This window comes from Phacochoerus africanus, chromosome X, assembly GCF_016906955.1.
Source record: "Phacochoerus africanus isolate WHEZ1 chromosome X, ROS_Pafr_v1, whole genome shotgun sequence".
In the NCBI taxonomy this organism is placed as follows: Eukaryota; Metazoa; Chordata; class Mammalia; order Artiodactyla; family Suidae; genus Phacochoerus; species Phacochoerus africanus.
In genome coordinates, this window is record NC_062560.1 from 9,742,652 (window position 1) to 9,770,578 (window position 27,927).

Sequence of the window (27,927 nt, forward strand, 5' to 3'; positions counted from 1 at the left end):
TCTGCTTCACCTCCAGAGGCTGTAGGAAAGGCACCGAAAGTTCTAACCTCCCCCCCCCCACCGCGCGCCCCAGCCCCTAGCATGCTATGCAAATCACATCCCCCAAAGCGCGCGGGGTGGCGAGTGCCCAACCCACTTCGAAGAAGTGCACAGCTTTTCTGGTGGTAATTCGGCTGCGAACTTTTCCCACCCACAGTTACTAAGAGCAGGCAAGAGCAATTTCACCTCTCTTGGAATTCTCTGCCCTTGCCAGCCTACTAGCAAAGATTTTCCAGTCTTTCTTCTACGATCTTGGTACTGAAATATTGACATAAGCTTCTTCTCTAACTTTGGTTGAGTTATAACTACACCCCTTTCTTGGCTTCCTCCACTCACTTCTTTTCTTACCGGCAAAGCTATAAACCTCTGCCTGGGCTGATAAGGCGTTTTATCGTCATGCCCCGCAGCCACGGAAGAAGCGGCCGGGTTTCGAATTCTTTTCAAAGCCTCATTTAAGTAATCCCCGAGCCCCTTCTCAGCTCGCTACTTGCAAGGCTGTCTGCTCAGGTCCAAAGGCAGTAACAGTTTCAGAACTGCGAGAACAGAAAAACAAATCTGCATTTTTCTGCAAGGACGGACTGTGCTCAGTTTCGGGCGGGTTCCGCCTCCTCAGCCATAAACACAGTAAGAGCTCAGAACGGGAAGCCAAAATGAGATAAGAGGCCCCGTGTAATTCTTTTTCAGGATATTCAGTTGTCTTTATTCCCACCCAAAGCACAGGAGAGAGGCGAAAAGCTCGATCTGGATCCGGAACAATACCTTCCAGCGACGGCAAAGGGGAACTGATTTACATAATCTCCGAACCGCTTTTAAGCCCCTTCACAATGACCACCTGGCATCGCCAATCCCCCTTCGAGGCAAAAGTGGCGAGGGGAGGGAGGAAACCTCAGGAAAGCGGCGGCTCGGCTTCCCTTAGGAAAACGCAGCCCCGTCTTTCGGCCACATGCAAGGACGTGGCCAGGCATCTGCTAATCCGGCAAGCTCCCCGGAGTCACAGCCCGGGGCGCCCAAGCGGCGCCCTCCCTCCGCGGCCGCGCGTGCACGTCCCCGGAGCTTACCTGCCTCATGTTTGGAGTTCCATCACCCATCCGGCAGGGAGCGAGCCGCCTCCAAGCCCACGCCCCGGTCTTCCGAGGGGAAACCACCAAACCCAGCAGAAGCCCGCAAGACAAAAGCAACTCAGCCAGACCCCCAGGCAGCTGAGAGCACGTTTTCTTCCTCTTTTTCTTTGATCTGTTGCTACACGCACTCTGCTCAAGACAACGTCAAGTTTCTCAAGCTTAGCTTCCCAGCCTATGAAAAGTCGGGCGCAGGGAAGCGAGGGCCGCCTGGCTCTTATTTCAAATCGGGTCTCCGAGCCGTCGTAGGTGGCTGGCGTGGGCCCCGGAGGAGGCTGGCCAATCAGGAGGAAGGGGTGGGCCCTGGGAGCCGGAGGGGCGGCCCCCGCGAGGATTAGAGAGCGCTCGGGGTTTCAATGACTGGAAGCAGCTGGAAAGAGCCTCCAAAGCTCCCCGAGTACGAGATGAGTTCTGCTCTTATCTCGCGGCTCTGGGTCTGCTCAAAGCTTAACTGGCTTAAGGCCTGGCCTTTTAAGAGCGCCCTAAAAGCACGAAGGCCTTGGGAAGGGGCAGCGTGATTTCGGCCAGCCAAGTGCCACGCTCGGGACCCAGGCGGGTCTTGGCAAGAGTTATCTTGCACCACAAACGCCTACTTTTACAGACACGGCTTTTACGGTCCGGCTTTTACAGGGGGAGGAAATCAAATCATCACTGGGAACACCTGAACGGAAACCCGCACTCCGGGGAGGAGGGCACCACCCACCTCATTTCCATAGGGATGCACGGTGTGCCCGTCCAGGAAGAAACCGGTCTTAATGGGAACGTGCACACGAATCTGCTGAAACACAGCAAATGAACAAGAATCTCTATCTACTGAGGGCCCGAGGCACAATTTTAGAGAAAGCTGTTATAAGCAAATTGACACTGACGTTTGGTTAAGAAGAAAACATGTTTAACCAAGTGTGTTCACCTTACCTGCGAGGCCGATCTGGTGAAGTTCTTAACAGGGACAAGCTGGACGGCATCTCAGTTGGATGGGAGGAGAGCTAGCTGGCTTCTTCCAAACTTAAACCCACACTTAAAAAAACAACTTCCAAAGTTTGCCTTCTTATCATCAACAGTAACCCTTCTCAACTCTTAACCAATATGATTTCAATGCAAATCTGCCTTTTGGATTTCCAAAAAAAGTGCAGGGTGAGCAAAAATTACTTTGCGTAGCACCAGGGATGTATCTTCCTCCCCCCCAAAGGTATAGAGACCATAGTAGAATAATTCAATAAATAAAAAATTTTGGAATGGGGGAGGCCGGACAATGTAGCAAATAATGAAAGGGCAGCTTCGGGAGTATTGTCTGTATGGGTTCACTAGATGTCCAGCTCTGCCCAGTTCTAGAAAAGTGGCAGCCCGTTATCTAGACCCGGAGGTCCATAATCCCACTCCAGTCCCCAACCTTAGCAGGTTAAGGGCCACCTAATGACACAAGCTGACTCCAATCCTCTTTTTTTTTTTTTTTGTCTTCTTTAGGGCCGTTCCCGTGGCATCTGGAGGTTCCCAGGCTAGGGGTCTAATTGGAGTTGTGGCCGCCGGCCTACGCCAGAGCCACAGCAACGCGGGATCCGAGCCGCGTCTGCAACCTACACCACAGCTCATGGCAATGCCGGATCGTTAACCCACTGAGCAAGGGCAGGGACCGAACCCGCCACCTCATGGTTCCTAGTCGGATTTGTTAACCACTGCGCCACGACGGGAACTCCTCCGGTCCTCTTCTTGTATTTACTTCAGAGCCTATCGCCATGACCTAGACCTTGGCACTCGTGACATTTGGGGGTCAGATGCTGTGCTCTTGGGTGCTGTGCTGTGTTGAGGGATATTTAGCAGCAGCCCTGGCCTTAGCCCACTAGATGCCAGTGGCGCTTCCACAGTCATGACAATCAGCAATATCTCCAGACGTTACCAAATGTTCCCGGTTGGGGGGGAAGCAAAACCATGCCCAGTTGAGAACCGCTGACATACCAGCTTTAGAATATTGGTTCTCCAGTTTAACTCTGCAAGGAAACTTCTGAGAACATTGTGAAAAAGGCAAATCCCCAGGACTCTGCTTCAAGGGAATCTGATCGGTAGAGGCAGCCCATTATCAAGACCTGGAGGTCCCTAATCCCGTTCCAGTCCCCCAGCCTTAGCAGGGAATCTGCATTTTATCCCAGCGCCAAAGGACTGTGATTCACTTTGAGAAATACTGGGCCTCTTCCTGCCCTAGGTATGCCCACAGCCCCAGGACACAGGAAACGACCCAGGGCTGCTGCCATTAAATATCACTGGGGTTCAAATCCAAGGCACGTCCATTTATCACCTTCCACAGAAGCTCCTCACGACTGCATGTGCCTTCTGCTGTCATCGCCTCCAAGGTAAATACGAGCTGGGATTTCCTCTCGCAATCTCTGTGTCCCGTCACAGTTTCATCCGTCTTTCTCCTCCTCTGGCCCAGTCTCCACCCCATCCCCCAAGGTCAAAATGTCACCACTCTTTTGTAGCTTCCCCAAATACCCCAAAACATACGAATCCCTTCCCTCTCCTCAGCAGTTTATAGACACCCAGGGCTGTGCTGGTAAATGTTTAACAACCAAGGCCAGATTTGTTGTAGCCTTTGCCAGTTTCCATGGTAGAGAGAGTCCCTGCTTTCCTGCAGTGAGGACCCGAAACACAGAGGTGGGAAGAGCTGGGCTTTCTTGCTGCACTGCCATCCTATTCTCTTCAGTCCGGCTCCCCTGGCCAACTATAGAACTCTCGAGAGCAAGCATAGTATCCTCTTCATCTGTGGAACCCCAGCCACCTTCACGGTACCCCCAGCACAGGAGGTGGTCCCCAAAGACATGTGGAAAGGGAACCAGATGCAACAGGCAGCTTCTCTGAGACAGGGACATCCATCTGGCCGCGGCCACTGCCACGTGACAAAAGGGGAAAGAACCACTTGGAAAATTAAAAGACTGAGGTTACCTTTTTACCTAATTTAATAACTCTTCCGCAATTATGACAACAATAAGCCTAATGCCATCCTTATCCTGACACTCCCACTTCCAAGCTGTATACAGGTCAGAGAGCAAGACTAGCCTTCTCAAACAGAACCTTTGCTTCATGGATGTATTTGTGAGACAGTCTATTTTCTACTTTTCTTTTTTTTTTTTTGTCTTTTTTTAGGGCTGCACCCATGGTGTATGGAGGTTCCCAGGCGAGGGGGCCAATCGAAGCTGTAGCTGCCGGCTGACACCACAGCAACGCCGGATCCAAGCCGTGTCTGCGACCTACACCACGGCTCACAGCAACATCAGATCCCTAACACACTGAGTGAGGCCAGGGATTGAACCCGCATCCTCATGGATATTGGTCGGGTTGGTTAACTGCCGAGCCACGATAGGAACTCCTCTACATTGTTTGGCCACACCAACGGCAAGAGGAAGTTCCTGGGCCAGAGATCGATCCCACACCACAGCAGTGACCCCCAAGCCGCAGCAGTGACAATGCCAGGTCCTTAACCTACTGTGCCACCAGGGAACTCCTATTTTCCACGTTTTTTAATATGAAAGCATCACCCACTTTTGCATCTATATAACATACATCTTATCAGCTATAGATTACAAACTCTCTAGGAGGAATATCTCCGACCATCGCTGATAGGTTCCCGAAAGGGCAGTTCTGCTGGTAAGAGGTACCATGATGGATGGTGGTTCTCTCTCCCATCTTTTTTTTTTTTTTCTGCCTTTTTGCCTTTTCTTGAGCCGCTCCCGCAGCATATGGAGGTTCCCAGGCTAGGGATCTAATTGGAGCTGTAGCCACCGGCCTACACCACAGCCATAGCAATGTGGGATCCGAGCCGGGTCTGCAACCTACACCACAGCTCACGCAACACTGGATCCTTCACCCACCGAGCGAGGCCAGGGATCGAACCTGCAACCTCATGGTTCCTAGTCGGATTCGAACCCCTTATATTGAAATTTTTAAAGGAAAAATTATTGTACTAATTTATTTGTTGCTTATCTTACTTGAGTATTCCAGATTCTGAGGTCACGGAGGGCTGTATACGTCTGGGCTGTCTAAAGAAACAGAACCAAGAGGATACCTCACACATATTGAAATGTATTCCAAAGACTTGACTTCTGTGATCGTGAGTACTGGCAAGTCTGACGCTAATAGAGCAGGTGGACGGGAGCTCCTTCGATAGTTTTCAGGCAGGAGGTCCCTGGTGGCTTAGTAGTATGCCACTCACTTCTGGGGCTCGGGTTCAATCCCTGGCCCAGGAACTCCTGCATGCCACAGGCACAGCCAAAAAAAAAAAAAAAAAAAAAAAAGTTATACTAGAGTTTTCAGACACAATTTCTTCTCCCTCAGGGAAACCTCAGTTTTGCTCTTACGGTCTTCAGCTGATGGGATGGAGCCCATCCGCATTATCAAAGATGATTTTCTTTGCTTAGTTAAGCAATTACAGATGCTAACCACGTCTACAAAATACCTCCACAGCAACACCTAGAGTTTGACTGAATAACTATACGCTAGGCTAGCCAAGGGACTGTTGTATGCCTCTGGCAACAATCAGCACAGACGCTATGATCAATTCGTCAATATGTGTTTGCTGAATTGCTGCTAATAATAATTTTAAAACCTCCATGAGTAGAGGGCTCTCTTTATAAATAATGAAATTTTGCCAATAGATTATATACCTCTCAACTGTAACACTAGAAGGTAGGAGCTATCAAATTTGGAGATCAAATGATTCCTAACTGATAATTACAGGCCAAGGCTACTATTCATCAAATGTCAGGATAGAATGGAATGATTTTCATACAGAACGACTCATATTTTTTGCACCCCATGTATTCTTTCAATGGAATCCACTTGAAGATGGGTTTTAGCAAAAGGAGGAAAGGAACCAAGAAAGACAAGACAATGGGACTCAGGAAACAGAGAAACCAACATAAAGAGAATACAAAAGTCCAAGAGAATAGATGCAGCAGTCTTAGGAAGGCCCAAGTCTAAATTATGCCAGGAGAAGGGAGGATCCCTCCAGGTGGGTTACCAGGGAACAAAATGATACCGACAGATCACATTTAAGGATGAACAGGTATACATAAATATAAGCAAAAAAGTGAGGCCATCATTAACTCCAGGAAAAACAAAAGAATGCCCCAAAAAAGGGAAGCACAGTCACAGCACACTACTGTGGCAGAGACCACTGGGAGCCCATCCAATATTCATCTTGGCCTTGTTTCTTTCTCACAGATCTTCACTTTATGTGGGGGGCAGAAATGTGTTCCGCTGAAGAATATTTCCCAGCCCCCCTTGCAGGTAGGGGTAATCATGGGAAACTATTATGGCCTATGGAAGTGTAACAGAAGCTACTGTGTAGGGCTTCTGGAAGAACTCTTTCAAGGAGACCCACTGATATGCCTTTGGCCTTCTCAGGCTTCCTCATCAGGCATGTGACTGCAGTGCCTGATACACTGGGGCCCTTCTGTATCCATGCGAAGGCAGTGCATACTAAACTGGGAAAACAGGAAAGGTAGAAGGATCTTGGATTCCTGAGGACATCCTGAAGTCTCCTAATGAGCCCTGATCCTTCATGGTCTATGGGAAAAATAAATGGCTCGTTTGTTTGAGCCCATGTTTTGGAATCTCTGTTACTAGATGAACACAATTCTTAACTGACATGATTATATTAGGAGGAAGTGGGGTGGGGATGTGTGAGAGAGGAAATTCCTTTTTGATATATGTAGGATGTTAATGTCTAAAGCTCGCAAACCAAGAAACAGTAGTAAAAACACATTATGGAAAATATGAAAGTACACACCAGAGGAACTTTTACAAGTTGAAAATGATTACTCCTAGAAGGGAGTAGGATGGGGTAGGAATTGCTATTTTTCATTACAAGTCCTTAATATATTTGTACTTTGCACATGCATTGCTTTGATAAAATTTAAAACTAATTAGGAATAAACAAAAAAAATCCTTCTGCTTATTAAATCGATTTCTTGTCCTCAAATTCACTTCCTGTAAACTAGCAGTGGTTTTTGTTGTTGTTTTTAGGGCCGCATCTGAGACATGGAAGCTCCTGGGCCGGGTGTGGAATTGGGGCTGCAGCTGCTGACCTACGCCACAACCACGGCAATGCCAGATCTGAGCCCCATCTGCAACCTACACTGCACCGGATCCTTAACTGGCCAAGCAAGGCCAGGGATCAGACCCGCATCCTCATGGATACTACTCGGGTTCTTAACCCACTGAGCCACAATGGGTACTCCCTAAGCTAGCGGTATTTTATGATCATCTGGCCCACACCTGACCAAAGAGCCAGGGTAACGCTTGAGAGAAGTTACACGCCTGCTGGCCCATTCTGAACCTCACGGGCAATGTCACCACCTCATGCACATATGCTCTAATTGGCATTTCGTCTTTCTCCCACTACAGATTGCATTTGCTCAGGATTTACGACTGATTTGCCATGTATCGCAAGAAATACATTTATTAGCCCTGATCTAAACCATTTTAGGCAAACATTCTTCTACAGCTACAGGAATGAAGATTCCACAACCCAGATGCCTTAATAATTCATTAGAGCAACCAAAAATCCCATTTTCTTCTTTTTCCTAATTGACATCATTTTTTTTTTGGCCTTTTCTAGGGCTGCTCCCGTGGCATATGGAGGTTCCCAGGCTAGGGGTCCAATCAGAGCCGCAGCCGCCAGCCTACGCCAGAGCCACAGCAACGCGGGATCCGAGCCGCGTCTGCGACCTACACCACAGCTCACGGCAATGCCGGATCCTTTACCCGCTGAGCAAGGCCAGGGATCGAACCCGGCACCTCATGGTTCCTAGTCGGATTCATTAACCACTGCACCACGACGGGAACTCCCTAATCGACATCATTCTTGATTTAAATCCCCTCCCCTTTTTGGGTGGCCTTATATATGACTAGGAATAGCTGGTTACTGTACTTCCTATTATTACCATTTGACACCTTATTCTTTTATCGCTCTTACTTTTCTTATGTGAGAAAAGGATTTCTTTTCTCATATATTTAAAGGATTCCTCTCTCAAACCTTTAATATGTCAATGCCCAAAGCTGATTTTTAAACTAGTCTTGGAGATTAAAAAAATTAACTTTCGTGAATCAGATCTCAGTTTTTCTGCTAGAAACAAGCACATCGGGCTGGTTCATTGATCAGCACCCTGACAGAAGGTGAACGGAAATTTTAATCAAAAGAAGCTTTGAACGGGATTTATGCTTCTCGCTTGGAAAAAGACAATGCTTTATCCTTTAGATTGGCACTTAGGTGCTCCGAGAGATTGCTGAAATGGCTGTATTTTTTTCTGATGGATGAAAAACCCCTCTCTCACTTCATGCATGATATCAGTGCTTGCTTTAAGATGGCTTTATGAGGGGTGGCAACGATAAAAACTACTTAAGAATTATGGCTTACACGTCTCTTTCCTCTGCGAGGCACAGATCAGGGGTGGTTTTTTTTTAACTCTCTTTTAATAGCTGAGGAAATAATATTTGCCCTTATTTCATTATAACTACAAGGACCATCATGAGCTTTTCCGCTGCTGGAAACCACTTATGAAAAGTCACACATACTGAGATAGGCTTTCCTATAATATTCCCCTGATGCAAGATAAACACATGCATTGTGGCAAGGAAAAAAAAAAAATGCAAAAGCCGAATAGCAGGGCTTTTTCGCTTTCTCCTTGTGCATTAAAGACCTCTCCATGTCTCGGAAACTGCATCCCGGTGAGGCTTCATTTTCTTTCTCCTACAATTTCTTCATGTACAAAAGGATTTAGTTTGCCTCTTTTAGACACAGCGGTCGCTATCTGAAATTATTTTCATGGGAGCCACGGAAGTAACATCATACAATGGACAAGATGACCCTACTCCCTTGCGTAACGTTCTATCTTTTTGTATCAAAAAGCCTTCCTGACAGTTCTCCTAAGCTGCACCTATATGTGGGGGACAGATAATTTTATGGAAGGTCATCTTAGCCATCAACCATTTTGGTGGGACTTATCTTTAACGGGGCAAATTCATCTAACCCAATTAAAGGCATTTAAAAGCAGCTGATACACCACACAGCAAGGGGTCTTGGTTAAATCTTACATGAAAAAGTGGACACCTGCATTAGAGAGATGTGCTATTTAACACAATACAACCCGCCGGCAGGTCTTTTTGTGCTGAGTGAAAAGGGAGGAAATGAAAGCATCCGCATCTATCCTGCACCAGCGATGCAGGAGGCCCTCTGGAAGGGACAGCTAGTTTATTAGTTGCCTGTGGGAAATTGGAACTCATCCTTCGGACTCCAAACTGTGCTCTTTCCAGCTACACAAGGCTGCTACCCTACCACCTCCTAAAGTATCTCACGGCGCGCCTTCGAGATAAGCTACGCGTCTACCGCTCCATATGGAGACAAACTGAAGCACTTTAACGATCTGTATATATCTTAAAGGGGTCTCTAAATTTCGGAGGTGTTTGATCATTTGTCCTTAGGTGGGGGGAGGCCCCCATATATATGCCTATAGATGGGATATTCCTCCTGGAAAAAGACCTCGCTCTTATGCTATGAAGGGCAGGATGTGGATTTGAAGGCTATTTCTTTATCATTATTATTATTATTAGAGTACAGTTGATTTACAGTGCTGTGTCAATTGCTGCTCTACAGTGTAGTGACCCAGTTTTACATATATATATATATATACACACACACACATATCATTTTTCTCATACTAGCTTTCATCACGTTCTGAGGGCTCTTTCTTTAGAACTGTGAATAACATTTGCCTTCTCCATTCAGAATTCCCCACTGGCTTTCCCAATGGGATACAGGTCTGTGGTGCGGGTTGGTTGGTTGGTGGGTTGGTTGGTTGGTTTCCCCTTATGCAAAGCGAATTGGCCCATGAATGCTTGAGCCACTGATTTCGTTAGCACCATACAGCCTCTGTAGATCTCTGTGAATTGATGGGCATCACTCTCGGGGCATCCAAGAATCCCAAGTGTAAAGACAAGGGCCTCCTATCAGAAAAAGAGGCTGGGGGTTCATGTGCATTAACCTCGTACTAACAAAGATATACTGGGACGCCTTCCGTATGCTTGGACGGCCAATCGCACCTTCAACAAGTATTTACTGAGGGCCCACTAGGTGCAGGTGTTGTTCCAGACAGTGGAGGGGCAGGTAGACAGGTGACCCTCATGAGCACAGCTTCTAGTGGAGGGAGATAGAGATAAATCAACCAATAAATATAAAGGGCGTCTGAGGGTGATGGGGGAAGGGGGAAGGGAGTGCTGGTGGCGGTGGGGAAGGGAAGGTGTGGTTTTGTGTGTGTGTGTGTGTTTGGTTTTTTTTTGTTTTTGTTTTTTGTTTTTGTTTTTGTTTTTTAGGGCCACGCGCATGGCATACGGAGCTTCCCAGGCTAGGGGTCAAATCAGAGCTGTAGCTGCTGGCCTACACCACAGCCGCAGCCATGCAGGATCCGAGCCGAATCTGCAACCTCCATCCCAGCTCATGGCAACGAGGCATCCTTAATCCACTGAGCAAGGCCAGGGATCGAACCTGCGTCCTCATGGATGCCAGTCAGATGCCTTAACTGCTAAGCCAGGATGGAAACTCCATGTTTTTGTGTTTTTGTTTTTCTCTTTTTGGGGCTGCACCCGCGGCATATGAATGTTCGAATCGGAGCCGAAGCTGCCGGCCTACATCACAGCCACAGCAACGCGGGATCCGAGCCGCGTCTGCGACCTACACCGCAGCGCACGGCAACGCTGGATCCTTAACCCACGGAGCGAGGCCAAGGATCAAATCTGCATCCTCATGGATGCTAGTCGGGTTCTTAGTCCACTGAGCCAAGAACTCCAAGGAGATGCTGTATAGGGTGATATTTGAGCAGAGGTCTGAGGAACTGAGGAAGCAAGACTCTCAGCTGTGACTGCAGATGGGGCAGGGTTATCCAGGCAGAGGGAACACTGTCGGCACAGGCTCTGAGACCAGGGCCAAGTCAAGGCAAGCGGCCTGTGGTTGTTGGAGAAGAGTAAGAGCAACAGTGGGAGAAGCTGGGGTTTTAGGAACGTGTGTGAGTGTGCGTGCGTGTGTGCATGCGTGCATGTGTGTGTGTGTTGCAGGGCAGTGTTTGCAGGTCATGCCAGGTCTAATGGATCATGGGAAGCGCTTTGAGTTTTCCTTGGAGCAAGTCGGAGAGACCTGGAGGATGTGGAGCCGAAGAGTGACAACAGCCACGTGACTTTGCAGAGTTCAGCGTGACTGCAGGGAGGAGAGCTCCCCATCACACTGAAGGAAAGTCGCGGAGCAGGCTCTTTGGGTCAACTCTGTACGAGACGGTGGTGGGGCAGACAAGTGTGGCAGTGGAGGCAGGGAAACAGGTAGACCCCGGATGCGCTGTGAAGGGAGAGCAGGTGCGATGTGCAGACGGGTGACTGTGTCAGGTCAACAGGGGAAGCTAGGATGACTCCCAAGTTCTTTGCTGGAACAGCTGGAAAAATGAAGTCAACACTTACTGAGATGGGGACGCCATCAGGGGGAGCCTCCCTGCTTCAGTCACCTGTGGCCGGGGGAGTCTGGAGGCATCGTAAGAGGGTCCAGAAAGAAAGACGGTCCAGGCATAGGCGAAGCCGGCCAAAAAGTTTAAACTGCACATGGAAAAGACACCCTCTAACCATAAAGACTCGGTTTATTAATCCCAATCAACACTGGAGCACTGTGGCTGGGAACACGGGTTCTGGAACCAGCCTCAGCCCACATGTCAACTCTGACGCTTAATAACCGTGAATGTGGCCCATCTGCTTATTCTCCCTCAAAGTTACTATGATTTGAAGGAAGCGATATATTTTCAGTTAATGTTGTTGAACGTTGACTGAGAGCTTATTCGATGCCAGGTGCCTGTAAGCTCGTTGAGCTCCCCTTTGCCCCACGGAGAATAGGCACTCATATTATTAGTATCCCATTTTCCAAGAGATAAAACTGAGGCACACCAAGGCCAAGTGTCTTGCCCAGGTCACAGAGCTAAGAGGCCACATATCCCGATTTATATGCTCAGGGGTTGACTGGCCCCTGAAAACATGCTCTTAATCACAGAACTATGAGAATGCGGCACACAGGCACCACCCACAAATCATGGCTTGTTTGATGATGAGGTAACTACTGAAACAATACAAACACCCAATGGTCAGTTTGTACAACTCCACTTGTAATCATCACGTGCCTTGGTTTCTACTGTGTCTCACCTTCTCCAGCTCTACTCTGGGTACACAGCCTGGGTTCTTCCTTCTGTGGAATGTACCGATATGGTGACACCTTGGCCGAGAACATCAGAACAAAGCATTCATCCTTTGAAAGAGCCCTTTAGAACCTTCTACACTGTGGGTGGGAATGCAAATTGCTGCAACCACTATGGAGAACAGTATGGAGGTTCCTTTAAAAACAGAGCTACTATATGATGCAGCAATTCTACTCCTGGATATATATTGGGAAAAAAATGAAAACTCCAATTCCAAAAAATAGGGCACCCCAATTCACTGCAGCACTATTCACAATAACCAAGAAGCAACCTAAATGTCCACTGACAGATGAATGGAAACAGAAGATGTGGTACATCTATACAATGGAATACTACTCAGCCATTAAAAAGTATGAAATAGGAGTTCCCGTCATGGCACAGTGGTTAACGAATCCGACTAGGAACCATGAGGTTGCGGGTTTGGTCCCTGCCCTTGCTCAGTGGGTTAACGATCCGGCGTTGCCATGAGCTGTGGTGTAGGTTGCAGACGCGGCTCGGATCCCGAGTTGCTGTGGCTCTGGTGTAGGCCGGTGGCTACAGCTCCGATTGGACCCCTAGCCTGGGAACCTCCGTATGCCGCAGGAGCGGCCCAAGAAATAGCAAAAAGCCAAAAAAAAAAGAAAAAAAGAAAAAAAAAGTATGAAATAATGCCATTTGCAGTCATGAGGATGGATCTAGAGATTCTCATACTAAGTGAAGCAAGTCAGAGAAAGACAAATACCATCGGACATCACTTATACGTGGCATCTAAAAAATAATACAAATGAACATATACACAAAACAGAAACAGACTCACAGCTATAGAAAACAACTATATGCTTACCTAAGGGAAAGTGGCGGGAGGGATAAATCAGGAGTATGGAATTAACAGATACACACTACATAAAACAGATAAGAAAAAAGTATTTACTGAATATCACAGGGAACTATTTTCAATATCTTGCAATAACCTATCATGGAAAATAATCTGAAAAAGGTATATATGTCTAACTGAATCACTTTGCTGTATACTTGAAACTAGCACAACATTGTAAATCAACTATACTTCAATTTTTTTTTAAAAAAAGCTCCCTTTAAAAACACCCAAGGCACAGGAGTCTTTAAAAGTCAAAAACCCATCACATGGGATTTCCCTGGGGGCCTGGCAGGTTAAGCATCTGGCACTGTCACTGCTGTTCGGTTCAATCCCTGGTCTGGGGACTTCCACCTGCCGTGGGCAGAGCACCCCCCCCCCAAAAAAAGACCCATCACAAGTGTGCACATGTTGGCTTCTCACTGTCATTTAAGACTGTCACTTCCTGGTGTGTGCCAAAGACGAGGGGCCAGGGAAGAATTGCTCAGATACATGGGCAGGAAGCTCCAGGGTTGGCAACCACCTTCAGAGTTCTTTCTTCCTCCAAATCTTGGAGGTTTGGCCTCTGCCTCAAAGTGCTTGTAGATGGGTCTGTCCTAAGCCTCGGCACCTTAGTTCGCCCGACTAGTTTCTTTCTTTCTTTTTTTTTTTTTTTTGGTCTTTTTTTCCTTTTCTAGGGCCGCTCCCGCGGCATATGGAGGTTCCCAGGCTAGGGGTCCAATCAGAGCTGTAGCCGCTGGCCTGTGCCACAGCCACAGCAACGCAGGATCCGAGCTGCATCTGCAACCTACACCACAGCTCACGGCAACGCCGGATCCTTAACCCACTGAGCAAGGCCAGGGATCCAACCTGCAACCTCATGGTTCCTAGTTTGATTCGCTAAACACTGCGCCACGACGGGAACTCCCTCGCCCAACTAGTTTCTAAAACTAGTTTTCATTTTATTTAGGGCAAGTTTCCAGATGTGTTTTTAAATTAATCAGTGCTAGTAATAAAAGATAACATGATCCCTGACGCTTCTGGCAAATACATTCCATCACCAAACATACTATTTTTTTTTTTTTTGGTATTTTAGGGCCCCAGGTGCAGCATATGGAGGTTCCCAGGCTAGGGGTCGAATGGGAGCTACAGCTGCCGGCCTACACCACAGCCACAGCAACGCCAGATCCAAGCTGTGTCTGCAAACTACACCACATCTCATGGCAATGCCAGATCCTGAACTCACTGAGAGAGACCAGGGATCAAACCTGCATCCTCATGGATACTGGTCGGATTCGTTCCTGCTGAGCCACAATGGACACTCCCTGTACTATTTTTTAAAATTAAAGATTTCTGTTTGTTTTATGGCCACACACACAGCATATAGAAGTTCCCGGGGCAGGGATCGAATCCCAGCCCCAGTTTCGACTTACACCATAGCTGTGGCAATGCTGGATCCTTAACCCTCTGCACTGGGCCGGGGGATCGAACCGGAGTTACCAGGGACAACATTGAATCCTTAACCCTGTGCCCCAGCGGGAACGTCTAAAATACAGTCGATTTACAATGTTGTGCCAATTTCTGCTGGATAGCAAAGTGATCTAGTCATGCAAAATAGAGGAAACACTTCACACATTTCTGTGTCACCTTTGCACAGGGGCCATGCTGATCTTCTCTGTATCATTCCAATTTTAATATCTGTGTTGCTGAAGCGAGCATCAAACGTACTGTTTTAATACTCATGTATCAAAAAAAAAAAGGGTCAGACTATTACACGCTTATTTCTTCTTCTTGTGTATCCTGGGTAAGTCAAACCCGGTGAGCTTCAGTTTCCTTCCTTGTACAATGAAAGGATGAGTTGCCTGGGCGGCCCACTGAAATCACCTGGAGGAGAGTTAGAATAAAATGGTGCCTGGATTTAATTGATCTGGGCTGGGCCTGGGTGGGAAGAGCATCAGAAACTCCCCTGGGGAATTAGAATGAGCCCTGGGGAACTGGAGGTCTGTCTAGATCAGTGGTTCTCAAATTCAAACAAGCATCAGAATCCCTTTGAGGGATTGTTAAACACACAATTACCAGGCCTCACCCCTGAGTTTCTGATTCAGCAAGTCTGGGGTGGGGCCTGGACATTTGCATTTCTGACTGGTTCCCAGGTGGGGCTGATGCTGTTGGTTTGAAAACCACTTCTCTAGATCAGCACCCTCCCCACCCCCTGACCTCCCCCCCTTGGGCCAGATCCTACCCACCACCTGCTATCGTATGGCCCACCAGCCGAGGATGGTTTTTTTTAACATTTCCAAGTGGTTGAAAAAAAAAAAACCAAATGAATTCTATTTCCGGTCATGTGAAAAGGATCTGAGATCCAAATTTCAGTGTCCATACATAAAGTTTTACTGGCAGGCAGCCGCCGATCGATCATTAAACAGAGGACCTTGGGTGACTGCGGTATTGCTTACAAAGCCAGCCCTGAATGACACTGGCTACTACAAGCTCTGAGCTTGATGTCTTGACCTTTTGGAACAGATCAGAACACGCCTTCCACCTTCACATATACCACTTTGGCATCAGGATTATTTTGAGCTAAAGTCAACTGAGAACAAACAGATGCGGGAAGGGTTCTCTGCTCTCCTCTTATTTGTCTAAAATCAGGGCATAAATTTCCTTTTGAGTAAGATGTGTCCCAGCCCCACCAATCACCAGGGAGAAGAGTGACGTATCACGGAAGACAGGGTGTCAACAACAAGATGAGTTTGCATCAACAGACTGCACTACAATAGCCCTTATCTTCTAGGAGTTCCTCCATATAGCTCTCCTAGTCGCTTCCTCCCTCGCATTTTATTGTCCCTCGAAGCCCAAACCCTCTCTTCTTTGTGAAAACCATAGAGTCTAGCTACCTCTTTGAATTTCACTCCTTTTATGTGAACTCCAGAGGATGTGACTATACTTAGCACTGTGTGCCTTTTAGCCTGTTAATTTAATTTGCAGGCCCCCGTGACTGAACCTAAGAGGGTAGAGGAAAAGTTTATCCTTCTCGACACTCCTTACCCAAGAGATGGGAGAAGGTAAAATGTGCAGGCTCTTCAGTTCTACAGCACCCCTGTACCTTAGCTTAGTTTGTCATCAGATATGATCAAAAGGCTGAGACCTGACTTTTCCTTGCAGCCTGCATCACCAGCACGCGTTGGCATGAAAGGCCACTCCATCAGGGAGAGCCTCTTAAGTCGGGTCACCTCACAATAAAAAGATTGTGGATTTTCACATGATCTTGTGTCCTTTCTGTTAACAAATACCCATGAAATGATCACCAGGGACCCAGAGGCAGCAAAAACCTCAGGCTCATTGCCGCCCTGTATGTAAACGAAGGCTCTAAGAAAATGGTAGGCATGTGACAGGCAGAAAGGAGAGGAGGGCTGCTGTTTCTTCTTAACTATCTGAAACCCCAAGTTATTTCATGGCATTTTAATAAAAAAATCCCATATGTAAGAACCCTTTGGTGATAAAGAAGGCATGAAAACACATTCTACTGGAAGTGAGCACATACGTTGTAAAAGTTTCTTAAAAGCCCCTTCTCCTCCTGAACCATGCCCCTAATTACATTTAAACCCAAGTAATATCATCCACAGTTAACTAATACGGTTTTATTTCTCCCTGTTTCTTTGAAAAGATGTGTATCCTTTCAGGTAACTATTCCCTTGACAAAGAGGTTGCTATGGATACATTTTTTTTTTTTTAATGGAGTGCTGGCATTTTAAAGCCTGTGCAATTTAGTGAAGTCTACCTGGCCTGAGGGTTATACTAATTTAAGCGCCTGTCTTTAAGGCTCACAATTTTATCTTAATACAGCTGCTCGGTGCCTTTGACATGGGATGTTCGGGAGCGGGGGGTGGGGGGGGGGAGATGGCGTGGGAGTTCCTTAAGGAAAAGCTAGGAAGACAAATGTCACCCGACCCACCTAAAGGCAGTTGAATCAGCAGATGCTTCACTTGCCTGGAATCTGTCTGTTCTCGGCATGTTTAATAATGAGTCATGCAATGCATGTGCAAGGCGCCCGGGGCCACGTGATGATTTTCGGTGCCTAAGTCGGGCGTCTTTGTTCAGACAGGCCGCTAATGCAGCCCACAAAGCTGACCTCATGCTACTTCAGTGGGTCTATTTTGCTTTTGCGGCTCAGCCTGAATGTGACACTTAGGAAGTCGATTGTCAGGCACGCAAATTGAGAGAAAAATATGCCATGGGAAATCCCGATGGTTTAGGAAGGCTTTACTCGTGGGCGAAAGACCTGGTTCTCTCCTGTCGCTGGGGCAAGATGAAAAGCGGAACCTGCCACACAGAAGGAATCTAGCACTTTCCATGGCATTCCACCTTTCTCCAAGCATGTAGCGAAACAGGCGCCACTTTATGCACTGCGGCTGCCATTCTTCTGCCAGGAAATAAAAGCCACTATGTATCCTACTTCAGTCATGAATTTCTTAGATAAGGATCTCCACTTTTATGATTCCACTTGAGGGGAAATATCAAACATTTCTAAGGTTTCCACTCTGGGACTATCACGGCACCAAAGAGTTAGGAAGGCTTCCTGGTACCTTAAGCATGGCTTTTTCAGAGCAAAAGCAATCTCGAAACTTGTATCTGTTAGTAAAAATAGAAATTAATAAAATACGTATTCATTTTCCTTCAAGTTAAATTGGTTGGCTTTTTTTTCCCCCCCTTGGTCCATAATCTGTAGGAAATGAAGCACATGTAAAAAAACATACACTTAAAGTATGCCCTTTTCAATCAGACATGGCATTTTGCAAAAAAAAAAAAAAAAAAAGAGGCTAGCATGAAAGAATCGCAGTGTTGAAATTCTCCAGATCGTCTATACTCGGATGGCTTTGCCTGCCACAGAACTATTAATTTGGTATTTGTCACGGCTGTAAAACTTTACATCTTTATGTAGTGACTGATTCTCATGGAAGTATACTAATTAGGGTGACATGTAATAATAACATAAAACCAGTTGTTTTCCCTGGGCTGATTTTTGTCTACCACAACAATCATGCCTTTGCTCGGGAAGACTGCAAGCAATTTCACATGAAGAAACTGGTTTCATTCTTCAATTAACAATTTAAATCAGCACTCAGTTGTCCAAGATTAAATACAAAATACATGACAGGCACCGAAACAATTCTGAGTCTTTCTGACTTAACTACAGACATGCCTTTGTTTAATTTTTGGTTGGTCTTGGTAGATAAAGAAAAAGACTTAAAGGAGAAAGACGAAGCGTCCAAAAAATAAAATAAAAAATAAGACAGAGGGAATGGCATGCAAGCAACTCTCAAATGCTGCTAAAATGTGGATGAATAGAAACCATGTGGAAATGAGGATTGTGGAATAAAGTTTGTTTTGTTTTGTTTTTTTTTGAAATCTGCAGAAATGTTCTTTGAAAAGACAGTCACAGAGGCAAGCTGATGAAAAATTAGCCACCGCCAACAGGAGAGCCTTGCGCAGTTCTTGTTTAGTTAAAAGAAAGAGAAGACGATGAAGAGTTTAAAAATAGAGAAGACAAATAGTCCTGTCATTTCTTGGTCCCCGTAATCGACTATACTAACAGCTGACCACCAGGGAACTGCACTGGGTGACAACGGAGGCCAAAGCGGTCCTTGCAGATTTTCCCCAGGGGGGTTTGGACCCACAGTGGAAGGAGGATAATGTTCTCAGAGCAGCCTCTGGTGGCTGGATGTCAAAAACTCAAGAAGTCAGAGGCCACCTTACCGGCGTGCTTTGTGCCGATGGAAGATACAGGTTTAAACAGCTTCAAGGCCATCAGCCCCGAATTGACGTGGTCGAAATTAAGATTAACTCATTAGCTTCAAAGACTATCACAGATGATGGAGCGCGTGGAGGCTGATAAGTCGGGCTATTCCGACAAGAGGCAGAATTGTCCTTATGTTTTTCATCCACTCAACACCGCTCGCTACAAGATGATCGCCGACTTTCCTGGCACTGCAAATAAATGATGGACCGGCGGTGACGGATGCCCGAAATTTCAATTTTAATTTGCAGCAAGGGGTGTTTTTAAGCAATCTAAATATTTCCAGTTCTCAAAAAGCTCCGTGTCTGTGTAAGTGAGTGAGTGAATGTGTGTGCTGGGATCTGTCCATTAGAAGCATTTGGGTGCATTTTCTTGTCGCAGCTTCGCAGCTGGAAAACATCTGTTTAGGACAGAGGCTCATAAATTCCATCTGGTAGGTTCCCATTGAGCTATCTCATCTGGGATGTGTCCAAGGGCCCCTTTTCAAAACCTTGAATCTTACAGTGTCGCCTGTGTCAACTGCCCTGTCCAGAAGCGTGCTGCCATGTGCAGCACTGGTTCTGAGCACATCACGTTTACACAACGGGTTAGGATGTTTTGTTCAAAAAGGACTATTTTATGTTCTCAAAAAAGACTTGACGGTTTCCAACAGAGCCAAGGTGAATAGTCAAACACATATTTGAAAGCCGGTTTCGGTAGGGGTCACTTAACTTGCTTTCTTTTTGCAACAAACTAGCTATTTCCCAGGGCTGCTGGAAGCCATGGAATTCTCAAAGGACCACATCAGCCCCAGCAAAGACCCAAGGGAATTTCTGTGCCTACAATGTTGAAATTATAAAGCCCACTTACTGGATCCCAGTTCAATGAAATATCAACATTAGAATGATCCAGGCCCCTAATGAGTGCCCCCAAATGAGAGAGCATCTATTTAAAAGCACGAGGAATTAACAGTAATGTAGCAACATTAATTTCTTAGTTGTGAAGACAAATAGACCATGGTAATATAAGATTGTGACATTAGGGGAAGCTGGGTGAAGGGTATGTAGGAACTCTATAGATTATCTCTTTTTTTTTTTTTTGCAACTCTTCTATAAATCTAAAAAGGTTCTGAAATCAAAAGTTTATTTTTTAAAAAGTACAAAAATTGGAGTTCCCATTGTGGCTCAGCGGTAATGAACCTGACTGGTATCCATAAGGATGCAGTTTCCATTCCTGGCCTCGCTCAGTGGGTTAAGGACTGGCGTTGCTGTGAGCTGTGGTGTAGGGTGCAGATGCAGCTTGGATCCGGCATTGCTGTGGCTGGGGTGTAGGCTGGCTGCTGTAGCTCCAATTTGACCCCTAGCCTGGGAACTTCCATATGCTGCAGGTGTGGCCCTAAAAAAAGCAAAAAAGGAAAAAAGAAAGCATAAAAATTAATATGGGTGAATACACTGAGGGGAAAGGATAGACAAAATTTTCTCTTACATGAGTTCCCTCATGGGCCAGTGGGTTAAGGACCTGGCATTGTTTCTCCTGTGTCCAGGGCTCCATCCTCTACCTGGGAATATCCACATGCCACCATTGCAGCCAAAGAAAAAAATTCTCTTACGGAAGAAAAGGATCACAAACAGGCAATCATTTATTGTTGTTTATTACGTATTGGGAACTAAATTATGTACCTTAATATTCAGTTATTAAAATGATGCCCTTTAAGCGCACTGATAAAGGAATAGTGTTGCCTACTCTACTCTGATTAACAAAAGAACCGATTCTCAAGGAAAAAAAAAAAATCCCAGACACTGGATGCTTACATTTCAGGAGGAGAACCCCTCTTTATCATTCCTCTCTGTTAGTTTCCTATTTTCTCCTTCCCTGGGGTTTGAGGCCTCCTCCAAACCCTCCCTTTATTCCTTCCTCCATGACATTTCTTGGTCATTACTCATATGTTTGAGTATCAGAATAATTGAGCAGACAAGTATCCAGATACCCAAGTATTTGAATGCAGAGACAATAAAAACCGATACTCAAATATTTGAACTTGGAGATCTCCAATACGTGATATTCCTTTCCATATGAGAAAGCAGGGAAGGAATGTATAGATGTGTATGACTGGGTCACTTTGCTGTGCAGCAGAAATTGGCACCACATTGTAAATCCCACTGTACTTTAATAAAAAAAATGTAAAAAAAAAAAAAACAAAAAAAACCACCACCCAACAAGCACGCAAGCAGGGAGCAGTCGACCACGTGCTAACCCTAGTTAGAGCCAACCTCAGTCTGGCCACGGGGCCCCAGCGTGAAATCTCTGGACTTGATGAGTTGCTCGTTGGCATTTGTCAAGTAACCTAATTAGCATCTCAGCTATTCTTAGCTCCAGAACAGGGTCCGAAGTTCCCATGATAGTCACACAGCACAATTTCCAAGCGTGACACAAAAACATGATTCCCTTCCCTCCTCGGAAGGTGTGAGATACACAGACTGTCAGCGTCAATGGCAGGTCTCCAAAGGCCCGGGTCCTCTTAAACCTCTCTTGCCTTCACTCTCCTTCCGCTGAGACCCACTGTCCATATCACTCGTTTAGTTATTGATCCTATTCTATTTTGCACGCGCTTCTCTGCTGCTATTACCATTATTGAAGCCAGACATCTCTTTTGAACTTCTGCCCAGACTTTGTGGGTCCGACTGCATGGCACCCAGCTCTCATGCTTTTCAACCACAACCAGGATGTAGGTGAGGCAGCGCCACATGGTTGAAAGCCCCAGTGAACAGGTGGTCAGGAGTGCGGTCTCCAGTTCTTTCTTGCTTGCTTTCTTTTATTTTCTTCCAGTGCTTTCTGTCACCAGCAAGCTTTGTGTGTCCCTGGGCAACCGGGTTCACTTCTCAGTGTCTCAAAGTCCCCAGGGGGCAACGAGGGGTTGGACTTCATTCAGATCCACCACTAGGACTCACGAAGTGCCATGCGGGCTGCCTATGTGGCCACCAGCTCAAGCCCTCTCATTGCCACCTCTTCCTCCAGCCACTGCTATGATGACATGGGCTTCAACATTTTCCCTTGGGTGTGAAAGATGGTGTCTTGCCTCTGGGCGTACCAGGGGCCTCTCGATTCCTGACTTAGGGCTTTTCTGACAGGGCCCGGGGCTCCCATATCTCAGCTCTCTGGGAGGCACAAGCCGGGACCACAGTGAGCTGGGGCCACAGGGGTCTCCTGTCCCCAAGATGAGTTCTGTTTCTTTCTTTCTTTTTTAGGGCCGCACCACTGGCATATGGAAGTTCCCAGGCTAGGGGTGGAATCGGAGCTGCAGCCGCCAGCCTATGCCGCAGCCACAGCAATGCAGGATCTGAGCTGCGTCTGCAACCTCCATCACAGCTCATGGCAATGCCGGATCCTTAACCCACTGAGCAAGGCCAGGGATCAAACCTGCGTCCTCATGGATGCTAATCAGGTTCGTTTCCTGCTGATCCACGATGGGAACTCCCCCAAGATGAGTTGTGAGATGCGTTTGATAAGCTCCTCAAAACACTCCCTGACAAACCTCCCTTGCCTACAGGAATCCCCAATTTGATCATGCCCTTGGCCCAGCTTTCCTACTCTTTCAGCAACCCCCCCCCCCCGCCGCCACCGTGCTCTGCTGCTCCCTGAGACCACTTCCCACAAAGACTTCCTGCAAGGAGGCGGTGCCTCAGGATCTGCGGGGGGGGGGGGGGGTAAGGGTGGCAGCGGCGGGGGTGGGGGGTAAGTGGGGTGGGGGGGATCCAGGCTAAGACAACAGCCTACTCTACATCCGACAGTTTCATCCTTTCCTGCTCTAAATCTGGATGGTTCTCCAATTGCTTTGCTGGAAGACTTCAGTTCTGTGCCCTGGTTCCTGTAATAAGAACAGGCTGGGAAGAGGCTGAGCGGCCAGGATAACCGAAAATTACTTCCAGCTTTTTTGCCTGACTTCAGGAGGCCACCGGGCATCAGGTTCTGGGACGGTCCCAGGGTGTATTTGGTTACATCACATGGTGACCTAATATAAGTGGAAGGGAACTATCACAGAGAGTCATTTAAACAGAAATAGGCTAATGAGAAAGACCCAGAAACGGCTCTTTGGTTCCCGTTCCCCAAGGTGAAGCCAAATGTTAAGGGAAGGACAGCTTCACCTGCATTTCTGCTCAAAAGAGAGGTTTTTAACGTGCAGGAGAAACTTTTATGGGGGGGGGACCCACACATGTTGGCAAGTTGCCAAAAAAACGAAAGTGACACGTCACCTCTCCCTGTAGAACCGAACCAAGGGACATTAACAGTCGTTGCAGGGGCAGCGGGGAGGAGAGTATTTCTGGTAAATCAAGTTTGGAAAATAATTTAAGCAGTCTCTCTTTTTTTATAAGTGGCAAGTTTTCTCTGAGCCTTGAAAGTATTAACACATACTGTGATTCTTGGAGAGGAAGACTCAGAAAGCAGCATTTTCCCTACTTTTTCTTGCCACAGGCTGTTTTGCAGAACAAGGGGTGGAATAGGCTTAGGGAAGTGAAAAGAAGGCTGTGTCTTTTGGGCATAATTTGACTGTCTCAATTCGAGGATGCAAGAGGTAAATACTTGAGGCTTCTTCTCTCACTATGATCTTGATATGATATTACTGGATAATCCCATATGGAAGCAGATTTCTAGTTATACAGAAACTCTTGGCGTTCCCATCGTGGCACAGCAGAAACGAATCTGACTAGGAACCATGAGGTTGAGGGTTCGATCCCTGGCCTCGCTCGGTGGGTTCAGGATCCAGTGTCGCCGAGAGCTGTGGTATAGGTTGCAGACGTGGCTTGGATCTGGTGTGGCTGTGGCTCTGGTGTAGGCTGGCAGCAGCAGCTCTGATTCGACCCCTAGCCTGGGAACCTCCAAATGCCGCGGGGGCGGCCCTAAAAAGACAAAAGACCAAAAAAAAAAAATTACAAAAAAAGAACCTCTTGAGATGTGTCCATTAAAAAATTTCTGGATATGATGTAAAGTGAGTTGGTCTCTTTTTGGGGAATTAGGCTTTCTAGAGCCTTTGTCCCATCTCACCTCCATCCTTCCACCTCAACATCAACCTGGGAGGTAGGGAGAGGAACGCTGCTTGACTCTTGAGGACAGGAAAGCCACACTGAGCTTGCTGATGTTTCAATGATAGAGGAGACAGAGCCCAGACAGAAGGGCTAAGTCTTCTCGTTCCTGGCCCAGGCAGTTTACCAGCACCCCGTCTGTATGTTGGCATTTGTATTAGTGTGTTTGTTTAACTCACCAATCTATAAAAGAGGCATCACTCTGTATTTTTACTTGCTCTGTGCTCTTTACCCAATAACACTGCCACGAAAGGAAATATATGAGGATGAGAAGGGTCAAGATCATTTCCGGAAAACTGTTACAAGCATTGTGAGTCTTTTAATTGCAGTTGCAAATGGAGAATTAGACTCTAGAAGGGTCGATATATATATATTAAAAAAAAGCTAAAATTGTTTTAAAACCCCCAAACCTGAAAGGTAACGAATGAGCGGTTGAAAGGGAACATTCAAAGGCATTTACTACCCACGTTACCAAAAACAAACAGATAGACTGTAATTTCAGGAGAGGCGTGGGTTTAAGCATGCATCTGATTCCATGTGTCCAAAGCAGTGCAGTGCACCTCATCAGCACAATATCACTCAGCCATAAAAAAGAATGACATAATGCCATTTGCAGCAACCTGGATGAACCTAGAGAGTCTCGTACTAAGGGAAGTAAGTCAGGGCAAGATAAACATCATACGATATCACTTACATGCGGAATCTCAAAAAAAAAAAAAAAAAGGATACAAACGAACTTCCTTGCAGAACAGAAACAGAGTCATAGACTTGGAAAACAAATGTATGGTTACCAAAGCGGATAGGTTGGAGGAGGGATGGACGGCGGGGGGGTGTGGAAATGGCACATGCACACTGAGGTACATGGAGTGACTGGCCAACGGGGACCTGCTGTCTAGCACCGGGAACTCCACCCAATACTCTGCGAACATCTAGGTGGGAAAAGAATCTGAAAGAGAACGGATGTGTGTTCGTGTATAACTAAGTCCCTTTGTTGTACAGCAGAAAAGATCACAACACTGGAAATCAACCATACTTCACGACAACTTTAAAAAAAAAAAAAAAGGAACAATTCCATCCCTTGATGTAGGTGTCTATGGAAAAGAGTCGTCGGCGTTCAAGTGCGGTCCTGGGTGATTACTGGAGCATCAGAATGGTCTTGTGTGCAAGTGAAAGAGCAGAATTATCACACAGTACTCAGCCAGACTCTTCATTCCTCATTTTAGGGATCTCCTCCAGTTCTCAGCATTTCCTTTTCCTTTTATCTTGCACACATCACCGCGAACCTGTCATCTTTATGAGAAAGTCTTGAATGAAATTCCTCAGTAGTCTCCAGCCACAGGCTCTAACTATGCTAGTGATGATTTTATTTTCAACTTTGCCTCTGGTAGAAAAATATGACATTCCATGGCCATAAGCATTTCAAAAAGGTCATACATGTACACATGAGCCGCAACAGGAAGACAGATTTCTCTGAGGTTTTCTCTCTATTGTATTTGATCATGCGTTTTTAGAGCTATGCTACTGCTACAGTGCCACTTTGGGTAAACCTCTGTTTCGGCTTCATCACCTACCTCTAGGGTTAAGGTAAGAATTAAATGCAACCCATCATTAAACACTGTACAAACATGAAGTCCTCTATTCTTGTAGCTGGGCCACTGTGCTACCCCCGGGAGATTCATAGCTCAGTAAGAGGCTCTTTTTCTTTGACGAGTTCATAATTCACTGGGTGAAAACCAAAAACCAAGTAAGCAAGTACAATGTATCATCATATTGTGATCAATAGTCCCTGGACCATTAAGCAATGATATGTATAGATATACATGAAACTGGCCATCCGAAAACTCACTTTTAGTCCTCCCTCTACCCTCCTCTAGCTGTAGAAACTGGAAAACCAGTTAAACTATTTGAAACTCAGTTTATGCATCTGTAAAGTGAGGGTTGAGTTAAATAATTCCCAAAGGCTGTTGATTCAAACTCGGGCTCTAGCATTTCTCATTTTATCGCTCATTGCTCATACTTGGTTTTGTTGTTGTTGTTGTTGTTGTTGTTTGTTTGTTTTTTTTTTTTTGCTATTTCTTTGGGCCGCTCCCGAGGCATATGGAGGTTCCCAGACTAGGGGTCTAATCGGAGCTGCAGTCACCTGCCTACACCAGAGCCACAGCCACGCGGGATCCGAGCCGCGTCTGCAACCTACACCACAGCTCACGGCAACGCCAGATCCTTAACCCACTGAGCAAGGGCAGGGACCGAACCCACAACCTCATGGTTCCTAGTCGGATTCGTTAACCACTGTGCCACGACGGGAACTCCTCATTGCTCATACTTGTTAAGGGGGGAGATTGTATCTGGTGGCTGCTTTGGTTGACCACTCTATAGTGATGCCCTTTCATCTTTGTTGACAGCATCCCTTCCCAAGTTTTGTCTGATCTAGGGCAGCCGTATTTTCAGAGATGCGTGCTCTCCTCAACTCCAAGGGGTGACTTAGGAATGTCAAAGCCACAAAAGAGTGTGTGTGTGAAGAATAACTCCACTTCCTGCCTTTGGATATGGGGAGTGAGAAGGTAGTGCTAGGGCAACCCCTTTCCACCCACCAGCTGATGTAAGACGATTCACTGGGGATGGCAAAATGGAAAACTGAGACACATTAGGATTCTTTTTAAAACAATTTTTTTTTGGCTTTGGCATGCAGAAGTTTCCAGGATCAAACCCATGTCACAGCAGTGACCCAAGCCACTGCAGTGACAATGCCAGATCCTTAACCCACTGAGCCACCAGGGAACTCCCAGGATTCTTGATGACACTGTTATGCCAAGGAATTAATCGGTCATGGAACTGTTTGACTTTGTGTTTGGGAGATTAATAACAAAAATTCTATGTTGTTTAAATCACCAAAGGTAGCCAACTATGAGCATGCAGTCTGAAAAGCTGAATTATAGTACTTTGAAATGTTTACTAACTACAAGCCAAATTTAATATTATGAGAAAGAGAATTCATTTCAAACCAGTAAGAGAATAAAATGAGTGATTCGGGGAAAGAAAAGCCCCTTAATAAATCTGATCTTCAATTTTCTCACCTGTAGAATAGAATCCAAAGTATATCTACCTCATGGAGATATTAGTAAGAATATACCAATTATTGTTAACTAATACACTAATTCTTGTTAACTGTTGTATTATACATGAGAAGGCTGGTATGCCAGAGATGGCTATATGGTCACCAAATACTGTGTTAAATATATTTTTCCTTCCTAGACACACAGGAAGACCATTATTTCCCAGTTTCCCACATGAATAGCTTTCGATCATGTGACTGAATTCTGAATTGTGGGAAAAGTGATGCAATCTACTTGTGGCCTGGCTCTTGTTAATATCCCACGTGATCCTCCTGCTGGCTTTCCCAGTGTCATATTGCTGCTGAATTTCAAGGCATGAGACCAAGTCTTCATATTGGCCACTAACTAGATGGACATTGAGTTGTTTTACTTCCTTAAAATATCTAACAAGATTTACTTAAATTTGCAACCATCTCCTTTCACTCAAGTTTTCTGCTTTCCACTTAAAAATGAGAGGTACATTGATAATTAAGAAAGCTTGGGATAGATTATGATGGAAAATAATATAAAAAAGAATATATATATATGTATATATATATATATGACTGAGTCACTTTGCTGTACAGCAGAAATCGGCACAACATTGCAAATCAACTATACTTTAATAAAAAATTAAAAATTAAGACAGCTAGCCCAAAATGTATATTAAAGTAAACACAGGGAAATGGCTTTAAAATAGCAGATAAAAGTTTGCAAAATCCATG

At 46.0% G+C, this 27,927-nt stretch overlaps 1 protein-coding gene and 1 non-coding gene across 3 annotated transcripts in view; both read right to left on the minus strand.

Annotated features, from left to right (window-relative positions):
• The window catches only part of MID1 (midline 1), a 184,599-nt gene extending 183,201 nt beyond the window's left edge, over positions 1-1,398 (minus strand). The window contains exon 1 of one of the 2 annotated variants that reach the window (XM_047765353.1): positions 1,098-1,398. The gene's annotated coding sequence lies outside the window, so the exon portion shown is untranslated. The remainder of the gene's footprint in view (positions 1-1,097) is intronic. The other variant, XM_047765352.1, reaches the window with a different exon arrangement.
• A 13,473-nt stretch (positions 1,399-14,871) lies between these two features.
• On the minus strand, positions 14,872-14,978 carry LOC125119061 (U6 spliceosomal RNA). The gene has a single exon (XR_007133015.1). It is a non-coding gene; the product is annotated as a U6 spliceosomal RNA (small nuclear RNA).
• Positions 14,979-27,927: the final 12,949 nt, after the last annotated feature.